At 36.8% G+C, this 24,865-nt stretch overlaps 1 protein-coding gene across 3 annotated transcripts in view; it reads left to right on the forward strand.

Annotated features, from left to right (window-relative positions):
* Window positions 1–10,593: 10,593 nt before the first annotated feature.
* Window positions 10,594–24,865, forward strand: part of ARHGAP24 (Rho GTPase activating protein 24) — a 551,069-nt gene continuing 536,797 nt past the window's right edge. For 2 of the 3 annotated variants that reach the window (XM_037830166.1, XM_037830168.1), the window contains exon 1: window positions 10,594–10,722. The gene's annotated coding sequence lies outside the window, so the exon portion shown is untranslated. Of the gene's footprint in view, window positions 10,723–12,083; window positions 12,233–24,865 lie in introns of all 3 variants that reach the window. The other variant, XM_037830167.1, reaches the window with a different exon arrangement.

Genomic DNA, 24,865 nt, shown 5'->3' on the forward strand with positions numbered 1-24,865 from the left:
GGAGTCAGGGACTACCATCTGACAAGGAAATCTCTGATGGGGGAGAATGCCAGTTAACAAAGACCAAGCTAGACTGAATCTATTATATTTATGTACATACGCACACATTCATGTACATACACACATGCACACATGTATATATACACATATGGATGTATACATGTATATTTATATATGTGTATGTATGTGTATGTGTATATGTGTATGCAGTGGCAGGAGGTCAGCCAGCAAATGAGGAAGAGACTACTGAAGAAACTGGTGGCAAGAATGATAAAACAATAAGGGCAAGCAAACCCATGGTTCTTATAGAAGAAGCAGGTCAACTTGCTGGAATTTTCTAGGAAGCCATTTAGCACCGATGCTGATTTTGCAGTGTTTTATTCCAGTCTCTTGGCCCCACTCTTTTACAATTCACTTGAAGCACCTGTGCACATTCTGGTATTTGTGGCTTTCCAGGTGTCTCATAAAGACATTAATAGTAATCTAGGTTAAACTGTACTTTGAACTATGACATTTGAACCCTTCAAGTTTTAAACTACACTCACTATCTCCAAAGGATCTCAAATACCTGACAGGTCCATGAATATATTATAAAAGTCTTGAACCCCTGAAATAATAATATGCAGACATCAATGTATGCATTGTTCATGCCAAATCCCTTATGTGCTGTGATACAAAGCAGTGGTCAGGCAGGAGGGCAATTGAAATCCTCTTGGAAAAGAAATAAATTGAAGGTTGCTAACAAAAGACTAATTAATGACAACAGGAATCATTGGATTTTAATAATGTAATTTGTTTGGTATCAATATAGCAATTAAAGAAAGAAAGAAAAGGTTTCAATTTCTAAATTCTGTGCTGAAAGATCCAAGGTTAGGATAAGGTTATGGCATAGCTTGTTTATTAGCATTATGAAAAATAATGATCGAGTTAATTAAAACTCGAATTATAGCGGGAACTTCAAGATAGACTCATGACATCTATTTTAATGAGTTCCATTAAAGGTAGCAATAATGATTAAGCTATTCTGAGACAAGCTCAGTAGTTTTTATAAGGAATCTATTGTGCACCTTTCTACATGTCTCTGTTGGTAAAACTGTAATGGCAGGATATTTAGACTGTGAACACTAGAAATTGCTGTGACCCTGACTGTACTGCAGTGAATTTTGTAATGAATTCATGATGTGCATGCTCTTGGGAAAGAGTAGCTACACTCAGTGTACGTTATCCCTCCCTACAAAAGTCCACCTTCAAAGAACGATGGTAACACGGCAACAGGCGGGTCTAAGGCAGAGGTTGGCTTACAGTCTTTTCCTAACAATTGCAAATGTCAGAATATTTAAAAGTCCCCTCACATGTAAATAGTTGTATTCTCAGTATCCTATAGATTGATAAAAGGTATAACGACACAAAACCACTGTGAATTCAGCAATTATCTGCATTTTATTAGTCACCACTTCTACACATATAAGAGCAATAATAATGGATTTTTGTTTGCCCCTATGATGTTTCAGTTCTCAGACAAAACTGATGTGTTTTTGTCCTTCTCTTTCCTTCTCTCCCCAGGATGGGACCATTTGGTATTGGAAATAAAAGACAAATACCAGTGTTTCTAAAACTTCCCCTTAGGATGTCTATCTGGGTAGCAAGTTAGGAGGAAAGGAGAGTGAGTTACCATGGTATAGATATCGATACATCTGGCATCTATTTGCTCTTTCCATGAGAATGTTTTTCTTATAACTTATCTCAAACCTCTTTTTTGTACATTTGTATTTGTAATTGGAACAAAATAAAATTAAAGGAAGAATAAACCTGGATATTTATTCTTTGTCTCTAATTGGGACAAAGAATAATCTGAATATTGAGACTTCATGTAATGGATAATTCAAAAGCTCTTTATATAGTAAATAAATCTTGACTTTATTGGCCTCAGAGAATGACCAATGTCATTAGTAAATACCTCCCAATGTGAGTAATTTTTTAAAATCTTCTTTTTGTAGACTTTTAAGTAAATAATGAGCATTTTGATCTTAATGCCTTGTGATTATTCAAACACTACCCAAAGTTCTGACAAATATCCATATGTTGACTCATTAAATCTCATTAGCATTCTAATAATAAATAAAATTGCATGGTGTCCTAGGCTATTAAAAAGCTGTGTGTTCATGGACTGTTAGTTTACATTTAAGCACAGTGTGCTTCACCCTGGAAAGGGATGGTTTCATTAGGGATCCCTGCAGTTGTTAAATAGAAATTGCAATGTTAAGGCTACTAATCGTACCTTGATAAAATGCAAATGCAGATTTTCTATCATTAATGGATTTATCTACATAAATTATAAAATATTGTATATTTCTGAAACTTAACCAGTAATTCCAAATGCAACATGGATAAAACATGGGTCAATTAATGACATGATCATATTAAGAATCGTAACTTTTTACCTATTGGACTTTGTTTAGAAATTATTCTTCTTGCAAAATAACATCTGAATAAAACGTATTAACAGAAACTGTATGTAGACAAGGCTAAATTTAGACATGCATTGTAGTGCTGGTTTTTAAGTGAGCATTTTGCATTAATAAAATTAAAGAGCAATTTTGCTATAATCTTCTTTTCTTCATGTTAAAATATTAACATAAATCTTTAGACTTTAAAAAGTCTAAATTAATGTGATCTTTGCAAAATTTATTAAAGTAACCGTTTGTTTTTTTTAAACACACCATAAGTTACTTTATATATGACAAGGAGTTTAATCTTAAACATTTATTTTATAAAATTAGTTTATAAAATTAGTTTATAAAAGTCCTAATAAAATTAACATTTTACAGTGATCTCCCAAAAAAGGAGGAAGGAGGTAGTCAAAAATGGTAACTTTTGAATCACTCTTACACCTACAAATTATATATCTCTAAATTTTGTCACCTTTTGGCTTAAATAAGTATGGAGAACTTCAACCCAAATATTTATGGTTTTAGAATTTCATAAGCAATTAAAGCTAAAGATTAAATTAAATGGTGTTATTGTTGTTTTAGGCTTCCCTAGTGTAGTTTTAATCCAGAAAATAGTTTAGTTTGTAAACTGATTTTCAAGATATTCAAATACTATCATTAAATTCCTGTTATTATTTATAAATAGTGAGTGGTGTTTTTTTTTTTTTTTTTTCCTGTTATTGAACAGTTCAAAGCCAAAGAGTCTATGCAATACATGCTAAGAAATACCTGCCTGGTAAGTGCATGGAAAATTTCACACTAAATTGTTTTCTGGTCTTTTAGCAATACCTTGAGAGTTTACAGAACAAATGAACAAAAATATAAAATATGTCAAAATGTCTTTCTATACTGCTCTTAAGTCTAGGCTAGTGTCTGAAATAATGATATAACATATCACATTACCATATGAAAGGAAATCTTTTGTTTGCTTGTGAAGATGATGCCAGTAACTTTCAGAGAACAGATATTAGTCAAGCATAAATGTCCTCACTGAAACATCATCTCTGCATTACCTTAAAGGGAAGAGGTTAAATTTAACCTAAACCTTTTTAGTATACCCATTAGTCAGTGATTGAATGTCAGTCCCTTGAAGACATGGATAAAGTCTGAATTGACTTTGCATTCTGTACAGGGTCTTACATTTAGAAGGTACTAAGCACTTTCTGCTTGTATAAATGATGCATCCATGTACCTGGCAACAGCTCCTTTCTTGAATTTGCTCATTTCTCGCAAAATTATTCTTCTTCCCTAGATCATAAAATTACCATTATTGAGTTTAACTACTTCCCCTCTCTTCTTCCAATTGCATGTAGTACTATTTGAGTATCCACTGCAGTTTAAAGGGAGTTAAGCAGGGATATAGGTAAAATTCACCTTAATAATGAATATTTAGGCTCTGAGTCTCCTCCCAGGAGGATCAATGGAAATGTCAATCCATAAACCAAACTACTGGGTGGTTTATGTGCTCTTCTTGGGAGCCGTCAATATTTTCCCGCCTCAGATTCTAGTGCTATTGTCCACTCTCTTGCCTGGTAGCTGGATTTGATTTCTCTGTCTCTGTCATTTCTACAAATGTTAAAGCTCCCATTGAGGTGGGTAATGCTCTCTCCATACTACTCTTAAAATTGTTTTATTGGACTCCCCCAAACGGTGGCCTTGCTCTGTTTTCTTGTTCTTGTTTTGTTTTTGCAATCCCCTTTCTTGAGGAACTTGGAATAATTTCCCCCAAGTTTGAGTCGGAGGACATTTGAATATCTCATTCAAAAGTATCCTTCTTCCTTGAAAATCCATCAGGGTTTCAGGCTGAAAGTCCTGGTGCTTCACTTACCATTTTGTAGGACTATATCCCATCATAGCTATCTAGAAGCCTCTTTTACTGGTCTCTCCATTCTTGAATAAAGCATACATGGTAGAAAATTTTCTGTGGAGGTAATCTATGACAGATTGCTCAGTATTTAGAAACCCTACCATTTGTCCTCCTCAGCCTTAACTCCTGGTTATTCTTACTAGTTTTCCAGACTAACCATTCCACTACTGCAAAGTAAGCCTTCACAAATCTTGCTTGCTATCATTTTCAAACTTTGAGCATGAACTTGAGAAAAAAAAAGGAAAGAAAAGGAATGGAGAGGATAATAACCATGTAGTATTGTTATTTTTGTCTAATAGCCCACCTCTTGAACTGCCCTTTGGTATTCTCTTCTTAGAATATCTTCTTAGTTTATTTTGAAAGGCTTTCAAAAATCATATTATTTTTGTTGATTTCTCAGGGAGTTTATGTGAGGTAATTTTTCAAATATAAAAACATTAGTTATCCCAACTCTATTCCTTACCTAATCAGCCTGTACCTATCTTCTCAATGTCTTAACAAATAAGCTTTAATTTCAATTACTCTTCAGTTTCACTTAAGATCTTAAAACTGATTCTCATTTTTCAGGGACTGATTTTTAAGTTTGTGAATTATCTAAACTACTTGCCTTTCTTCCTGATATTTCCATCTGGTTTTTGGCCAATTCACTGCTCATTAGTACTTCCAACAGATGGTGGCCACAGAGAGAAAGAGGAAGAGCAGTTAATTTTGCTATTTGTTGGAAACTTAAATTTTGGTAGGATAGGACATTAAAATTAATACCTAAAATGGGATCTAAAATTGGCATGTAGGAAGATGACAATCTCACTCCTCACAAAAGATTATAATGATAATTATTGTCAAGCTATTGGCCAAGGATAGGGAAATTTTGCTGTCCATAAAGGACATAAAGGATTTAGAATTTGGACTCAAATAGCCTGGATTCAAGTCTCTTCTCTATTCTTTATTAGCTTAAGTGATTGTGAGAAAGTCATATACTGTTTCTCTCTGTAAAATATGAACCATAATAGATTTCTTACAGGGTTGCTGCAATGAAGAAACAGCACATATGGGAAGGCACTTAAAAAATTTTAAGGCATATTCCTATTTTTTATTGTTATTGTAATAATCATCATTATTGTATTTGAATGGATTATATTGGTTCATTTATACTTTCTTAGTTTTCATGCAAGATGGCATACTAAGTTGATGGTTATGCCTGCACTCTGTAATGATAGAACATTTTTTTCTCTGTGATAATCTAATTGGTTTTAGGTGAATTGAAGCAATGGCCTCTGCCACAGGGCTCTCTAGTTAACTGAGATACAGCTCAAACTTTCATTGACATTGGTATCAGCATCTGTCTTAAGGTAAACTTTCTTCCTTTTCTTTGTTTCACATTATCTGAAACTAGATCAAGTAGGCAATGCAAAGGGGAAGAAAATGGAAAAGGAGGAAAAAAGCATTTCCATTATTTAAAGAGCTTGGAATATGATGAAAATAGGAAGAAATGGGGATCACATAAACAGATGATAAAGCTTGAAGTATACATGACACTTCAATTAGACACATGAGTTATTGATGTCAAGAACTTACTGAAAATTTACTATCTACCAGCTTATATGATGGAAAACTATGTTCAAAGTCACTCATTTAACTTAGATATGTTATAAGTAGATAATTCTAAGGAACAGAATAATATTGTTTCCTTCGCATATTTAATTTTCTACAAAATTTAAACTTAATGAGAAGATTCCAACATGAGGGTGGGCTTGAAATCTACAAAAGGTATGCAAATTGAAAACAATTCCATTTTAAAATTGTTCAAGTACTCAAATGGAATTAGTTTTTAAAAAGAAGTTAAGTTTCACGTTGGTTTTACAGTTAAGGTTGAGTCCACAAGTAGGAAGTTGAGTGTCTGGAAAGATTCCATTTTATGGGTGTGCATGTGATGTGTGTGTGTGCGCGTGTGTAGTCATGTACTCATTGGTGATTAGAGAAAGGAGACAGGATGTGGTGAGCTGAAATACGATGAAAGGGAAAACAGAAGCCGTCTTGGAGAAATTGCAAGTCAGCAAGCACAAGGAAACTCTAGAAGAGAAAACGGAAGATTTACAAATGGTGACTGAATGTATGAAGTAGGAGATTTTTATGGGAACTGACTTGGGGAAATCTGCCTAACTTGGAAGGGAGAGTTTAGTTCTTTAGCAGAATCTAGGGACACTCTTGAGTTTAGGTTTATACAGCATCAAAGAAAACCATTTAAATTGGAAACTGAGGTTTGAGTTGGATGCTCAGACAAAAAGGACTTTGCTTTGGTTAGTAATAGTATCCAGACCTTTTTTTACATGATGGGTACACACTCAGAAATGAAAAACAATTAGACATATACAAAATGTCTCATTCCCAAATGATGAGAGTATGAGCAATTTTTTAATTTCTTGCTTTGCACTTTTCTGTAGCTTCCAAGTTTCATGAATTAAGCATGTATTAATTTTATTAGGCAAAAACAAATACAGGCTATTTTGAAAATAAATTTAATTATGGAATTTTTTGCACCTTCTTCTCTGGAGGTCTAGGGTAACAATGGAATGTGACTTGGGCTGCCCCCCAAAATAAGTCAATTCAATAGGTTAATACCATGCTCTGCTCAGTATCTAAATGGGGCACATAAAATGCTTCATTTTTAAAACCCTTGACTGACAGCAAGCCTGCGACAGAATTGCAGAGGCAGGAAGAAATCCACAGACGTAGTAGCCCTTCTCTCTTTAGCTCCATGATTATCTTTGTTGAAGGGATTTAGCTGGATTGATTTTTGTCCCTGCCATTTTATCAGTAGTAGTGCATCCCCTTTTCCTGAATCATTTGATCCAAAGTGTCAAAGTGTCAGGGGTGGGGTGGGGGGTTAGGGGGGATTGGGGGGTGGGGAGTGGGGGGGTGAGGGGGTGGAAGGGGGGGCACAAAATTTCCCTCTATTTCTTTCCACTTTATTTAGATAAGACAAGCTAGGCTTATTTCAAAAAGGACCTTCCACCAGGAAATAAAAAGAAAAAAACAAAAACATGTTTAGAAACAGTCATGCTTAGAGTATAGCCTTTTATCTTAATCCTGAAATCAGATCTTGGCATATTCCAGTACCCACACAAATTCTGCATTGTTGGTGAAAGCCTGTAGGAAATGTTAGGATTTTGGCAATTCTTGACTATTCAGTTTTGTTACTATGTTTTTTGCCCTCTTTGGAATTTATGTTTTCCAAAAAGAAAACATAATTAAAGTGCCCCAGTATCTGATATTAATGGACAATAGAGTAATATGACAATGCATTACTCTATGCAAAAGTCTTCAAAAAATCTGGCAAGGAATTTGGTGGAAAACTTGGCAATTTTTAAATTAGTAAAGTAAATTGAAACACATTTTTAATCTGTACTTCTTTAATAGTAACATGCGACTCACATACTTGAAATATTGTACAAACAAAAAGATTGTACAAACTTTTGCTGAGGTTTCCTTAGCTATATTTCAGTAAAAGAATGGTCTGACAGAAACAATATACAGAGAACTTTGTCTGTGGCTGCTTTTCCTGTCCTTGACTCTGGCAATACTGACACTCAAACACCTTGTCCAAGTGTAGTGAGGCCATTATGTTCTTTCTTTCTTCTTCCTCCTCCCCTTTCTCTTCCTATTGCCCCTTCTCCTCCTCCTATTTCATTTCTAGGACCTTGGAATTCTTCTGGTCCTGGAGGTGTTACACATCCCATTGTAAATATTTAGGGCCCTAGAATCTTCCTACTTTTTATACTGGACTTTGCTAGGCTCTTCTTCTGAGGGCTATGGACTGGGGATCTTGGCAAGTTAACCCTCACCCTTGAATCATTTATGTGTTTTGCAGAGTTCATCTGAAGCATGCCTTTAACTCAAAATTGAGATTGGTGAAATACTGCTTACAGTGATCCCTTGGGCAGGTTTGCCCCAGAGACTCTGGGAACTGAATGACAGGTGCCACTTTCTCCGGAGTCTGTATCAGTCACATCAGCATCCTCCTCAGGTTAGAACTGGACTTCAAGTCTCTTATTTAAGAGCTTAGTAGCTCCCCTAAATTGGTTAAAACCTGCTTGATGGATGTCTGCTGTTCTCAATTAATCCACAAACAAAAGAGCAACAACATAGTCTGGGTCCAGTGAACAACCAAGCATTTCCTAGTTCAGGTTATAATCTTTTCTAACAAAGATTATTTGCTAGTCCCCTAAAGGGTTTCTCAGAAAGGAATAGTGGTCCTTCTCACTCTAGGGAGAAGTCAGAGAGGGGCATGTATAAATATAACCTCCCTTTCTAGTGCCTCAAATCCCAAGTGACAACTTTCCTATCCATCAGTTGTATTTTCTGCCTTAAGATAATCATATATATAACACACATCAACAAAGTGAATTCAAGTGGAAATAGTGGAGACAGAAGCTGTGAAATGTAAAAGGAAAAGGCCCTGGATACAAGGGTGGCTCTTAGAGGTGTATCTTAATCTTTTGGACTAGAGGCTGACTCTGTAACCACTCTGAGATCAGTTTTGCATCATCTTGAGTCTAAATTGCTTGTGGTAATAATTGCTAGATCCTGAAATAAGTTACCAACAGGATAGCTTCTTTGTCTTTTTAAAATGTCATGATCTTGAATCATAACTTTTGACCTTTGTCTTCCTGAGGCTTTTTAGTCTATAAGTGCAGGCAGATTTCATTTTGATTAATTTCATTGTTTCCCAGCTTTCATCTAAAACTGCCTATCAGCATTCACCTGCCAGGGTGCAACGGGAAGCACAGAAATCTAGATGAGTCCATGAAGGTCATTTATTTCCATGATGTTCACCAATTAGAAAATAAGCCACATTGCTTCCAGCTAGCAATTCTATACACAGTTTTTAAAAAGGAAATGCCCAAAGAGATTTTTTTCCCATGCAGAATTTCATTTGATTCATTAAAGTGATGAGAATTCTCCAGCTGAAAATCAATTTTCTAGTAGAGCTCTGGGATAGGTCAGATCATCAGGAAGAAGGGTGTCAAGAAACTGGAGAAAGACAATAAGTGGAAGAAAAACATAACAGTGTCCACTAAGCTTCTTAATTTGATGTTCTAATCTGAATACATTTTCTCCTTACATATCCTTGGGGATCCCTACTGAGGACACTCTTGTCTGTTAAAGAAATCTGGTGATAATGTCCAAATCATCTAAAGCAAAGATCTTTATAAGGCTTTTTTGAAATAATTTTAGTTGATATCCCAGGTAACCAACAATGTAAGATCTAGATTTGAAAATAAACTTCTTGTTGGTGGTAGTAGGGAGAGGGAAGAGCTGTATCAGCAAAATGTTTACCATTCTGTCATCTTTCTTTCATGTTGTGTAATTCTGAGAGCTCTTAAACCATGACAAGGAAATAATTATACTTTGACTTTTTCTGAGGATTTAGCTAGAAGCCATCCATCTAAGTTTGCATTTCTAGGAATAAGGGTTTAATGACCCAGGCAATTCTGATTGGATAAATAACATTTTACAGAGAAAGAGAGTTGGGGGAAGCAAGTAAAATCGGTGTGTATAGTTTGGCCAATGAAATGCTGAGTTCCTTGAAGACAGGGCAATGTATTCGTCATCTTTCTCGCACCCAAAGCCTCAGATCTGTGATCAACACGGATCTATGATACATATGGGATGAACTGAGCGATGCCAACTGCTGAGGGCCAGAGGCAGGGCTGGCTGCAAACTGTCCCGGGAGCAAACAGTTAATGCGAGGAGCCCAGCGCCCGATGGTGTCGCTCAGCGCTCCAAGATAACCCAGAAGTGAGGCGTTGGGCGAGGGCAGGGATCTTGCAGGCTCCCCGGTAGTGCGGCTCAAGTCTTCTGAAGCTGCCAGTTGCCAAATGAAATCTGAAACCCCGGGCCGCGTCTGAGGGTTGGCCCCACTCAGTTGTTCCAGCCTCTTGTACTGTATATTTACCCATTCACACACAATCACTCTTTCTAACTTCTGAGACTCTTTGCGCAACTGCTAGAATTTCTCAAGTGCATGTGGCAACTCAACCCAGCTCCGGCTAGAAACAAGCGGAGCTCCAGAGGGGCTCGGAGGCGAGGGGCGCTGTCAAGGCTACGGTGGCCAGAGGAGAGGAGCTAGGCGTGGGAGGCTGGGGGAGGACACTCACAACTTTCCACGGCACCTCTTTCACCCTTCCTCTATTTCCTCTGAAACAACAGCTGCGAAGCAACCAAGTGAATGGGGCTCTAGACTTCCCCTTGTTGCGGGAAGTAAAGGAGCCTTCTGTTTTTCTTTTCCGTTTATTTCGTCTTGCCCTGGAGCCTTTTTCTTCAGAGCGACCGCGATCCCGCGTCCATCCGTGCGCTCGGAGCAGGGTAGGTGACGCCGCCGCGGGGGTGTGCGCCCCAGCCACCGCGGGAGGGTCGAACGGGGCCTCGGCGGCGCGCGGAGGCTGTGGGCACAGATGCCTGCGACAAGGAGGGGTTGCTGGGGGCAAGAGGGATTGCAGGATTCCGTTCTGGTGCAGTGTGTGCATGTGCGTGTGTATATGCGCGCTCGTACGCGCGTGTTCTCAAACTAAGAAACAATGTCCCTTTTTTATTTTTAAAAGAATAAGAAATAGAGCAAGCTGTTAGCGTGGGTTTCTAGGCTTAAAACATAGATGAAATTAATAAGAGCTCTTTGTGCAATTCCACTCCCTCTCTCATTATCCATCCTCCCTCGTCGCCCCTCCCCCGTTTCTGTTTCCACTAGTGTTTTGTAAGTTTCCTAGATGAGAGGCACTCAGAGGTAGATTTTTAATAATAAACACTCTATTGTGAACACAAAACCATAGGTTATCTTTGGTGAATTTTGTTCTGATTCAAATGATAGATAGATAGATAAATAAATAAATAAATAAATCTCTTGAAGAAGTATCTCCTCCTCTCTAGAGGATAAACATGTAATATGTTCTCACTAAAAAAAAAAAATAGTTTAGACTGCATTTCTTTTATAAGTCTCCAAATAGAAGGGGAGATAATGTTACTCTGGAATACTTAGATGTTAAGGTTTAAATATCAGCTGGAAATAGGAAGCCCAGACCCCCTTGTGTCATTCTATTTCAATTTATTTGAATTAAAAGATCATCTCCAAGCAATTTCTGGTTCCATCATATTTTATTTTAGGTTATTCTTTTCTTTCAATCTACCAAGATAGCATCATTTCCTCTTCCAAGATAGCATCATTTCATCTCTTTCTAAAAAGAGGAAATAAAGAGATCATGTTGGGTATTTAAGCTATAAAAGTTGTAAAGTGTTTATCTATTCATAAGTAAAACAATAGGTGGGCTGTGTCTACTAAGACAAATTAATTGACACCCAGAGATATTTGCCATACAGTCAAGAGATTTACTCAATTACTGAGAAGATAGACAGATTAAATATAAAAAGTCTGTCCCCTGATTCTAATTAGAACTCAAAACCAACCATTAAAGGCAAGAATAGATTTTGGTAGTGAACTGGGCATCGTAAAACATAAAACACACAGCATTAATATGTTAGAAAAAAGCCAGAAAGCACGCATAAAGCCACATCAGACTTGTTAAGATCTCACTCCCCTTTTAAAATTTCTTAATACTTCCTTTCTCTGTGGCTATTTCAACTTCTAAGAGAGCCCAATAATAAAATTCCCACTTTTATCTTCCCTGAGTACCTGACCTTCAGATATTAAGTCAGGAAATCTGTTCTCTCTATAGATCCCGTTACTGAGTTGTCAAAAATTTTGCCTTAGACATCTTGGAAGACTGAGATATTGACAAAATTTTAAAATAAATAACATCTTCGTACCACTCGGAGGAGGTTTGTTCTTGGTGGAAGACCTCTGAAGGGCACTAAGGGATAAACTGTGAGTTTTTCACATCTGAAATTTGGTTTGAAGTATGTGGAAGGAGTACACAGTTAGGGCGATAATACGAAGGGGAATCTGTAATTCTTTCTACATGTGAAAGGCTGCTGAAACTCAGTCTGCCCTTGGTTTTCAACTCTATTACGTGGTTTTATTACTTAATCACAGGGGTTTGGATTTGAGATGGTGGGGGATTCTCTGCAATATTTTTTTTTTTGAGCCATGTGTACTGCAAATCTGAACCACCATTGAAAATACAAACCTGATAGTAAGTGGGAAAGAATTAAGTTCTCAAGGAAAAAATCTGCCGCAGAACAAATGGCAATGTACCCTTCCAGACAAGATCATAGAATTACGTGTAAAAGTGTTCTGGCTGAAATCTTCAGTGAAGTCCTTAAGGGTTTTGCTCTGGGATAGTAACGGCTAAAGCTCTGAGAGCCTTCATCGGTCATGGTTTTATTCAGTGTGTGATCTTGGGCTCTGTAGGAGGAAAGGGTGGGGGTTGAGGGAAGTGGGGGGGTGGGTGACAGTGAGGAATGTGCAGCAGGTGGTAATGAGTGGTTTGCGTGTGATTGCTTTGCTGTCTTAGCCAAAGCCTACTTGGTGTTTACCGACGATGCCCTTAGTAGTTTCTCTGTGACCTACTGGCCCATTGAAATGTGTTTTCTTTCTGGCTTTATTATTGTCCAGGTTGGCTTCCCAGTGCTGAAAGTGGGTAGGGTTGCTTGCAAAGTTCAGGCCATGCATTTAGTTCCTGTTCTTAATATTTGCAGTGCTGCAGTGCCATCTCAGTCACCTGTAGTGATTTTCCTGTGGTATTTTCTGGCCCATGGTGAAGGGGTCTTTTCCCATGAGTTGTGCTTGTGTAATGCTGATTACTTCTTTCTGTCATGGTTCAATTATTGGTAAAGTTGGATGCTTTGGTAAAACAAGATGGGAGAAATGAGAAGAGCCTCAGTCTGGAGTCCACTAAGAAGGGACAGCTACCCAATTGGTCACATGTGGGTGTGGAGGAGGTTGATGATAACAAGAACCTGAGGCATTCGTTCCAGAAGGACCACATTTTATTGAGAAAAAGGCAGAAGAGATTTAAAGTAAAAAGAAGCCTGTTGGCTCTTAAAGCCATGGCTAAAGGATTAAGATTTCTCCCAGATGGAGAAGGGTATTTAAAAATAAAATTGTAACTAGTCAACACAGCAATGAAGTCAATGCTCTTCATGTGAAGAGGCAGAACATCAATCTGAGTCTTGCAATGGTAATCCACCTGTCTTTGCTATGTGAAACCAAACTTTACAAGGTTAGGATGGTTTCAGCAGCTAAGTAAAAGCACATTTGGAAGTGAAAAGAATATTGTGATGAAGAATCAAAGAATATTGAGTTTTCAGTCATTGGGTACATGTGTGCTTTTCAGCAGCATCTACACTCTACTGTGGCATTGCTACAATTAATCTTTACAAAACACAGATCTGATTGTCAGTCCCTTGTTCTAAAACCCTTGGTGGATCTGAATGAGCTACAACATAAACTATAAACTCTTAACTCTTCAATAAAGTGACTAAAAGCTCTTCAAATTGCTTCCTTTTCAGCTTCCGCTTACTGTATAAGGACCCCTCACTGCTCTCATTTCTGATCCCTCGCTCATGGATTTTCACTCTTCAGGAATGCCTTCTGTCTGGAAAGTCCCCTTTGATTCTTGCTAGCTCTCTTCAAATGGAACTTCCTTTGGGAAGACTCATCCAATTCCATGCAGGAAATTTCATCCAGTTTCCATAGTACTTTGAACATAGTTTAATTATGTTAATTTTTACATGTCCCCATCCCCTCAACTGTGAGTTCTTCAAAGAATATATTGGTGGTAGGTGAACCACCTTTATCCCGATGCCTAAGCCTAACACAATGTCTGACACATGGTAAAACCTGTTAATGTTTCTTAAATAAATGGGCAAGCAAACTCAAGAATGAATAAAATGCTAGTGGACCCCAAGTTATGCAACATGCTTCTCTCCCAAAAGTCCATTTGAAAGATACCTATTTGGACTTAAAATTCATTTTCCAAAAGTTACAGTGTTGCAAGACATAATTTAGTTTCCAGACCAGCCCACACATGCCTATTTAATCCCTACAGTAGATGAAATACTGTGCCTTTGCAATTCTAAAACAAAAACAAAGCAAAACAAAAACTGCTGTGGAATCTTTTTCTTTTGAAAATCACAAAACACACTTGAGTTTAAAGAAAATAGAAACAGTTAAAATAGATACACATTTTCCAGATAGTTTTTATATTATACTGTATAATATGTTATCTATGAAATCCCAGTAAGAGGTCGTGAATTTGACTGTGAGGCCTAATAATGGAATTAAATTTGGAGACAGTGTGTCTGTAGAATAGGAAATAGTCTTAATTAATTAAATGAAATAGAAATAATAATTTTGGCTATTTAAAAATTATCTTGAGTGCTAGTGCTTGAGCGAAATTAGATTTAATTAAAAAAGAATGTGGAGGTGGATGGAGAGGAGGAAATTCAGAGAGGCACCTTCTGTTACCTTACTGATTATTTTTATATTGATTTTCTTTTCATCTCATTTGAGCACATAAGCAAATTCAAAGTTCTTTCCTGAGAAACTTTGCCTTTGCAGTTATTTTTGCTGCCTAATATGTAGAAAATGGGTTGCCTTCATTTGGGTAAAAAACAAACAAACAAACAAACAAACAAAAAAGCGGGTTCATTTAATTTTCATAGCAAGGTTACCTTTATCACTTGCTTATTTGTTGTTTGGCACATGGATATTTTCAATCAAGAATGCATAATATAGGTACTAGGCAGGATCCTCAAACTCAAATTATTCCTTCTTCAGTGCCTCTAAGAAGCTTGAGAAGAACAAGATGATAATTTAAGAGTAATGGTTTAACCATTCATTCTTCTAAATCTTCCAAGCTCTTTATATGTATCAGATTATATAAACAGAGATTTGCCTACCCAAATCACATTACAGCACCTTTTTCTTACAATGACTTCATTAAAATATGCTTTAATATGATGATCTTTATTTTTTTAATGAGGCTCAATTTGAAAGAGGCCACATGGAAAACATCTTGGCACTTTTTGTCAATGTATTTCAATATTCCCTATATAGGAATCTCCATGATAAATTCATCTTTGACCTTATTGCTAGGGATTTTTAGAAAGCAAGTTTCTCCTGACTAATTAATGTTGTTTCTTTTGTTAGAAGAAGAGAGGCTAAGAAATCATCATGTTTCCGATTTTGGCTCATCACCCAAGAATCTCAGAACTATTTGATCATCAATTGTACTCTAGCTTAAGTTTACTTATGACATTGTTTGCATCCTTTTATCCTTCTCTAAATGTATCCATTGTGCCCATTGGCGTTTTACCTTTTAAGTATGCTAACTCACATCCATTATGAAAATACATTGAATTATCTTTTTTTTTTTTAACTTATCTAAGACATTTATTTAAATATTCATCAATTTTAATTTTGTGCTTTAGATTAGACTTTTAGAGCCAATAATTTTTCCAGGTCCTTTTTGTAAGCCCTTGAAAAATTCTAGGAACTGTTTCTATATTTCTTGTTGGATAAAAGTGACCTTGCCCCAAGATGTTGCATTTCTTGAGAACATTAGGAGGAAATTCAGGTCTGGGTAACTTTGAAAGTAGATATTTAAGACCAAACATATATGAGTTCTTTTCAATATGTGTGTCCCAAAGGTATAAATGAGTTCCTTCAGGCTGTCTCTGAGAAACAAAAGAGAGAACCTTCCTTTTCTTACAAGTGAAAGCTATCAATAGATCCAATTAATGGAGCTGTAATTAGGGTTGTTTTCTGACCATCAAATTGAGTCTTCAGAAAATAAAGTAATTTTTCAAATCCCCTCAGGAATTTTGTCCTGGAATTTTTCTCTCTCTTTGAGTTTCAAAGGCTCTCATAAAAATAAATCTGATAAATTAAGTACCTTCTAAATACCAAGAACTCCAGGAGGTGATTTTCATATATGTCTTCTAATTCTACTAACAACCTTTCAGATATTATCATTCCCATTGAAATTCCATGGGGATGTTTAGGCTCAAAGAAATTAAGAAATTTTCTCAAGATAATATAGGTAGATAGAGTTGGAAGTCAAAACCTGGTCTACTCAAATCCATATATTTACTATGCCAGTGCTTTTCTTTTCAATTATTAGAATCATAATAGTATCATTTTAGAATCATAATCTATGTGTTTCATTGGTTTGACATATGGTACAGACCCTGGTCTTAGCATGACCTCTAACAAATAGGACTTGGACTTCTGTTGCAGGTCTTTTGTGTGAAATATTCTTGTGCCGGTGAGTTGGTCCCCCTGAGAGGGGTAACCACTATCAAGTTTCTTGTGTGAGAAAAGGGGCTCCATTCACTACAGACTGGTAACTGAATGAGACTATGGTGATCAGCCTGGCCATGCTTTATTCAATGGTGACATGAATTCTGGTTTGCTAAGACTGCCAGGATGCAAAATACCAGAACTGGATTGACTTTTACAATGGGAGTTTATTAGTTCACAAATTTACAATTCTAAGGCCATAAAAGCATCCAAGTTAAGGCATCAATAAGAGGATACCTTCGCTGAAGAAAGGCTGATGGTGTCCGGGAACACCTGGAGTCTGCTGGTCTTTTGCTCCCGAGTTGCATTGCTTTCAGCTTCTGATTCCAGTGGTCTTCTCTTTAAGCGTCTGTGGGTTCTCATTTAGCTTCTTCGGGGCAAACGGCGTCATCTCTTTGCTTAGCATGTCCAAGTGTCTGTCTGTCTGCATCTCCAAGCATCTGGGTCTGTGTTGCCTCTGAGCTCTCTTAAGAGCGCCAGTAAACTAATTAAGACCCACCTTGAATGGGTGGGGTCACATATCCATGGAAACAATCTAATAAAAAAATCCCACCCACAATAAGTCTGCACCCACAAGACTGGAATAAAAGAACATGGCTTTTGTGCATACGTAATTGATTCAAACCAGCATAATATGCAAGCAAGAACAGTGTGCTCCATTGAGTTCCAAAGATCTGTTCCCATGCTTAATTCCCAGATGGTGGAACATATGCTCCAGGGACACTCTAAGCAAAGGTGGAGGAAAGAAAAGGGAGAAAGAAGGTCTCATCTCAGGATTAGAGCCCCAACTTGGGCAAGCTGACATAGATGATTTCTTTAGAAATATCCACCTCATCCTCCCATCAGTTGAAGGTGAGAAGGAGAAAAAATTGAGCTAGTGGTGGCAGTACTCACTGGGTAAATAGAAATGAAATGAGCAATAAGAAAAGTCATTTCCAGACCATACTTTCACAGGTAAGGAACACTTACCAGAAGAACTGGGCTGCATCTCACTCCTGCTTGTAAGGATACCTAGAGAAGATAGTTCTACAGTGTCCTTGAGGGGTCGTTTTCAATTGTTTGTTTCATTGTGTTGGGAATATCTGGTTTTAACATTTCTTATATGAAAGAACTTCCAGTAAGAACTCCTTTTAAAGGAGTAAAAGGAGCCTGATGTTAACTTATTGCAATCCAATAGTCAGACCTAGGATTTAGCCACATTATGGACACCTTCAGAGTTTCCTTTGGTTTTTTATATCCCATTCAGGTTAACTACTGTTGTGAAATGGCCAAGTGCAATGCTGACTGCTTTATATATAATCATCTATGGCATGTACAGAAGGCCTTCTGCCTTCTCACATTTGTGATTTGTCGATTAGAGACTTCATGTTTTTGACAACAACTCACACTTTCCTTCTGAAACAACTTTGTTAGTATCTATATGGTTATGTCCAAGTGTGCAGGTTCCATGAGGGATCCTTGGTTTTTGGTGCCTGGTGACGGAGGCCACAGGGGATTGTCTGGGTGAAGAGCTCTGGGAACCCCTGCATAACAGGTCAAGCTGCTGAAGGACAATGGATGGGGGAGGAACAGAAGCAAGGTCACCGGGATAATAAGTGTGAACAGCCGAGGAATCTGGAGAAAAGGCAAATCCAGAGACAGTCCCAGGAACTGAAAGCCAAGAGGAGGGGAGATAGTGTATCATGTGGCGATTAAGAATACAGTTTCTAAAAATAGATAACAATTATTGAGGGCTTACTATGTGCTAGTTATGCCAAGCAATTGTCATGGCTTATCTCATTTAATCCTCATGGCTACAACATGAGTAGATCCTATTATTACTTCTCTTTTATAGATGGGAAAACTGAAACTTGGAGAGGGACGCTAATAACTTGCCAAATCACACAGCCACTACATGGTGGATCTGAGATTCCAAGGCAGCAACCTTTACCATTATGCTCTGGAATTAGACCAGTGTTCAAACAAGGCTCTTACATGTTGTGACTACAGTGTTCTCTTCTGTAAATATGAGCATTTAATAATAATACTTCATGGTGTCACTAGGAGGATTAAATGAGCAATGCATATAAAGAGCCTGTAAGAGAGTCTGGCACCTGGTGAGTAGCAATGAATGTCAACAGTGATGATTATTAAACTCAATGATGAACATGACAGTCCTGAGAAGTATTTCTCAAATTGTAGATATTGATCCATCTGTGGTCATAAAATCAATTAGTGGCTTATGACTACCTTTTTTTTTTTTTCTTCTTTTTTTTTTTTTTTTGGAATGATAAGGATAGAATAGGATGCAATGGAATGGAACAGAAAAAAAAAACAGATTCATTATATGTATTCAAGTGAGAATTACTTTATAGAATTTTTATTTCAGTTGTGTGTGTGTGTGTTTGCATCTCACATAGTAGATCAGAATTAAAAATATACTTCTGATTGTTGATAATTGTCATAAAAAGAATCTTAAAAAATCCTTTAGAGTAGCAGTTAGCAAATCGTGGTCCCAGGACCAGCAGCATCTGAGTTTCAACTGGGAACTTGTTAGAAATGCAAATTTACTGAGCCACACTCCAGACGACCTAAAGCAGGAACTGTGGGGTGGGGCCCAGAAATTTTTTCTTCAGCAAGGCCTCCAGTGATTCTGATGCCAGCCAAAATTAGAGAAACAAATTTGAGAACCAAAAGTATTTGAATTTGGCATTTAGAAATCAAATGAAAAAGCTAGATGAAGGTGCATAGGAAATACATGTTGATGCTTAAGGGTGCTTAAAATACATATTGACACTATATCGACTAAAGATTTAAATTTTTCCCAGACTGTGTCAGGCTTGTGTGTGACTTTGGTTTTGTGTAATTGTTTGTCTTTATTTTTCTATGCTGTTTGTTCACAGTGCAGGTGGGTAAGTTTCACAGATGTCAATTGGTTTATTTGTACAAGGACATGAAACAGATTCTGATGTGTTTTCCAGAACTACAAGATAAAAACTTAACATTCTCTCTGTGTATAAGTTGTGTTCAATTTGAAACATATTTTACTGATAACAGTCCATATGTCTGAACAGCTGTAAAATTAGGAATTAAATTAGAAATTTCAATATGTTATGGAGATATTTATTTCGAAAAGCACATGAAGACAAGAGATCATCAGTTTGGTTAATGCCATACTAATACTGATGATAAACTTTTTGGTTAAAATGGAAATGTTATAAATTTGTATACTGGGATATATTTCCCCTCAAAGAAAATGATGAATGTGTTTAAGATATTTACTGATTGTAAATTGGCCATTAGTTTGAAGACAGTAGATAGTATTGCATTGCCCTGCTTTTCTTCATTATGTTTAGTGTAATTTACTGTTGTCTTTGGTTTTTAGTTGGTGGCTGTGTTTACTTTAAAGCTTGTAAGTTTCCTGTTTGAAAACACAGCATCCGGGTTCACTGGAGAAGACCTACAGAATTTCTTTTCCAGTTTTTGTTTTTTGTTTTTTTTTTTTTTTAGAAAAAATTATCCTGGACTTGTTTAAGCTGCTTGTCAATAGGTACATATTAACTTTTCTAAAAGTAAGTTCTTAGTGATATGTGAATTGAGGACAAAAGTGTCAGCTAGCTGAGTTTCATGGATAAGAAAGTCTACCTTCTGGTTCATCCCAGGTAAAATTTAGTATTTAGACAGTCTCTTGAGAGATGTTTTGAAAGTCCCCCTTTACTTTGCATTCTATGATTAAAGATAAATGAAAAGGGCATTGAGATGAAAGCTAGGAGGGTGTGCTCTTTAATCCTACTTGTGGTACTAGTAATCAGTATCTGCAAACTCAGGTAAATCACTTATTAGCTTTCTTGGACTTTAGTTTCCTTATCTGTAAAATAAGAGGGTTGGAGTAAATGCCTTCTAAGGTTCTTACAGCATTGAAAACTCCTGTGTTGCTAATGGTAGTGTGTTCATTTTGAGCAATTTTGATAAAAATGTTGCTATGTGTATGCATTGGCAGAGCTCTGGAAAATAGATGTCTGACTTTAGGAAGGAGTCAGGAACTGGAAGGCGTATAAATAGCATGGTGAAGTTTAGCTTGGCCTTTTCTTGATGAATCTCATGTGCCAACAGTTTTCATCAACTGTGGGTTGGGGGAGGGTGATGCCATACCTTGGGGGCATTTGTGAGGGTGATTTTTGGTCACCACAATTGTTGGATTGAGAATCACTGGTGTTTAATGACTAGAGGTCAAGAATGCCACGTTATGCAATAGTATATCCCCATTGAAAAATCTTGGCTAATGAAGTTAAAAGGTGGTGTTTTAATTCTATATTTTATAAAATCATCTTGGAAGTTGGAAATGAAGTCACATGCTTTCTGCCCTTTCAGTAACACAAATGCAAACAATATCTATTTTTGGATGACAACTGGTGTTTATGATGCATGGCAGAGAACAGCTCCTAGTTAACGGCACTGTATATTGACTATGCAGTAAGAAAAGCAGTAAAAATCTTGCCTGTTAGTAAAGTGAGCAAATATAACTTTAATATATATACAAATAGTTCCTTTGAGTGTGAAGTTACTTCCTGGTGACAGCAACATTTTTAAAGAAATGGTTTACAGAAGCTACTGTTCAAGGTAACTAGGCATGTCTTTTGTTTGAATGAGTGCTATCTTTAAGACATTAAATGCATGACTTTGATTCTCTATAAGAACACCATGCTTAAGCTAGCTCTCTGTACATAATGATGAGTGACCTGAACACTTCTTGTCCTTCTGGCTTCCTTCTGCATTTGTGCTTGCCTTGTTTGTTATCAGTCAGGCTAAGGACAGAGCCCATTGAGTGAGACCATCTCATCCAGGGCTGTCTCAAGAACCTTTGTAATATGTTCAGATATGAGGTGAACGTTGCTTTGGAATCAGTTTAATCACAGGATCACTTAAATTTTTTTTTTTTCTCCTTTCCACCTTCTTTATTGTGTTTGTCAAGTCCCTGGTTTGCAAAATGTGTATATTTTTAAACTACTGTCTGTGTTCATCTCTCAGATACTTTGGGTATAAAAAGTATTATATAAATAACATTGTTGCCTATCTCACCAAAGCCAGGAGTGAAATGGCATTCCTACATACCCTTTCTTTGGTGAATCCCGGCTTTAATGCTTCTACAAGAGAAGTGGACAAGGGGTGTAAAATTGAAATGTGTGATTTCTCTTTCCCTATTATATTTGGTGAAAATTTAGATTAGAGGAGAATATTGGAATTACAGAATTAAAGAAAAATACCTTGTGGATAAACTAAATTTTAATTATCTATGCTAGCTATCTGCAATAGCCCCATAACAAATTAAAAGTTACATTTACAGAACTTTAGAATAAAATCCTACTTAGAAAAATACCTCCATCTTTCAGATACAGAAAATGAGCCCAAAGAGATTTAGGTGATTTGCCCCAGGTTATAGAACCAAAAAGGGGTAAGCCAGAACTCTTGCCTCCAGTGACTGGTTTTTCTAGCACACTGTGGTATTCCTCAGCAGCTCTCTCTCCTAAACCTGTGTGCTGGCCTAAGGCATCCCAATGCACGTAGGACATTACCCTCTCTGTTATGCAACTAGTTATGTACCATCTTTAGCAGAATTGAGAAAACAGTCATTCATATCATTTTCTGTGTTCTGTAGTTCAGATGGGGAACTCTGGTTGAGAAAAGAGCAAATGAATATGTGACTAACATTCTTCATGTATTTTTGCTGGGCTTAGATTAACCCTAAAGCCAACCAAAAAATCTATCCTATTAAATCAAGGTATATGGGAACTCTGTATTTTATGTATGATTTTTCTGTAAACCTACAACTTCTCTAATACAAAAGGGGGGGGTTGGGAAAATATTTTTGAATATTAAATAAATTCAAAATTACAGTTAGTATTTGCGGGGAAAAAATCCAGTTGTAACATGCTATACTGTCCTTTCTGATTTTGCTTTCATTTTTTAGCTAATTTCTTTGACATTCCTTGCAATAATATCAATTATATTGAAACCATTTAATATGTTTGACTGTTCTCAATACATGGTAGATATTTATCAATTCAGTCTCCAAACTACACCATCATTATAAATTGTTCTCTTATTTTATGTTCTTCATATTCTTAAAAGAGAAACAAGTATGGCTAATGGTACTTAAAATAAAGAGATTTCATGCAGAAAATAAATGCAAAACAAAAAATGACTGGGTATTCTCTTTAAGCACTGCCTAGGCCAGTCAAATTATCATTGAAAGTGAGTCTGAGAATGGAGGAGGAGGGAAAAGGAAGATTCAGCTCATGGTGGCTGCTGTGTAAATCTGAGAGACAGGAAGACTTCTGTCTGTTTAGTACTTGTATTATCTCTCTGTTTGCGGTCCTGTCCTCTACTGTTTAATTTGTGGAACATTCCAGCAAGTATCCTTAGCTCCCTTGACATGAGCATGGGACTAGGGCTTGAAGACCCTGAAGGACTCTTTTCTGAAACAGGGGAGGACTGAGAGAGCAAGTTGGCTATGTACCGCGTGGCTCAGCTGGTTGAGAGCAAGATGAGACCTTTGTGCGCTGAGCTGTGGGATGCCGATGCACGCTGCCTCTCATACCTTCACAGGCGGTTCTGAAAAGCGTAGGAGGTGATCTCAAACAAATGGGGTTACTTCTCTCTCTCTCGATAGAGAGACTACTCAATGCTTAGACTTCCTTTAGACATTAATATGCAGCTCGATGGTGTCACATCTGGGACTCTGCTGCTGATATATTTATCTTCAAGCAAGAACAGGACCCCAGTGGCTCATGAATGCTCGTCGTTATTTGTTTAGCAAATAACACTCTGACCAAAGGCATAGCAATAATAGTAATGGCCTATTTTTTACTGGTGTTTTCAGTTTGTTTGATGTAATAAAGATTTTCTTAATGTCTTAGAAATAGCCATTAAGTAAAATAAAATGATAGTGAAGTATTTTGTGAAAATGCCAAGCAATTAATGCATGATGTCATTTTTGAGCTGTATTATTAATGTGTGATACTAAAATAATTCAGAGGGAGTAAATGGTATGTAAAGGTTATATTACCATTGGGGGTTGGGGGACAGTGGGGTGGGAATAAATAGATGTCTAATCTTAAAGAGGAATGTGATGAAATTACTGGTGATATTTCATATTAGCCTGGATATGCTGAATTACAGCTCATGCTGCTATTTGTCAGGGTTGTCAGGGAACAGATCACGTGTCTGCTTAAAAGACTGGAAATTGATTCCTGATACCAATGTTGACCCATAATTTGGAATCAGAATAATTAGGACTGTGTTTACAGACTTAAGGGCAGGCAGCAAAGGCCTCTGGTAGCATTTTATTTCTAAATGGACCAGGTTGAATTTTTAACTTAAATCTGAGCTTTCATTTGAAACAGACGTTTCAGCTGCTTTTTACTTGAGTTGGCAGTTTCTGAACATTGCAACTTCCTTGTATTCTGTTGTTACATTTCCAGAGAATTCCCTTTAGAATGCATTCACACGTGAACCAGTCTGCCTGCCCCTGTCTGAGAGACTGAATTTTGTGCTGTAATTGATTTTAATCACAGGCATGGAAGTACCTTATTTTCGACTTTTAGGAACTGTAGCTAAACAATCCAGCCATAGAATGTTTGTTTGGCAGTTTGGGGAAAGTTATTAACCTGGAAACCCCAGCTCCTATTGGAACGATGCATTTACCTCCGAGGATCTGTGAGTAACATTTTTTGTTTATGGTAAAAAAGAGGTCACTAACTGGAATTTGATAGCTTATATGAAAGAGTTTTCTTTTCTTTTTTATTTTCAAAACAACTTGTAAGGCATGATATCATGAAACCATGAATATTGTATAACTTATTAATTAATTCTTTCTCCATAGAGGAAACAATCAGATATAATAGTAAGTCTCAGATTTTTTAATCTTCCTGTCTTTAGTCCAATGCTAGTGCTTATTTTTGCAAACTCCAATTTATCTTTTATTAATAGGTGTGTTTAGTTTAATACTTCCTGTTGTTCAATCAAGATTGACTTTTTACTGGTGGTTGGTTTTTTGAAAAGGGTTAGTACAGTATTTGGTATCTGGATTGGTCAGTTAACTTATTTTCGTGCTTTATTCTCTTAAAAGTTGTGAACAAATATTACGTGTCTTGTAAATTATCACGTAAGACTAATGCTTTCATAGACTAACTTTAAGTTGTTAGCTTTTCGTAATTAGTGACTGTCAGTTTTTGGATTATAATTGTTTTTTGGTTAACTAATGGCTATTGTACA

Source organism: Choloepus didactylus, chromosome 3 (assembly GCF_015220235.1).
Source record: "Choloepus didactylus isolate mChoDid1 chromosome 3, mChoDid1.pri, whole genome shotgun sequence".
Taxonomy (NCBI): Eukaryota; Metazoa; Chordata; class Mammalia; order Pilosa; family Megalonychidae; genus Choloepus; species Choloepus didactylus.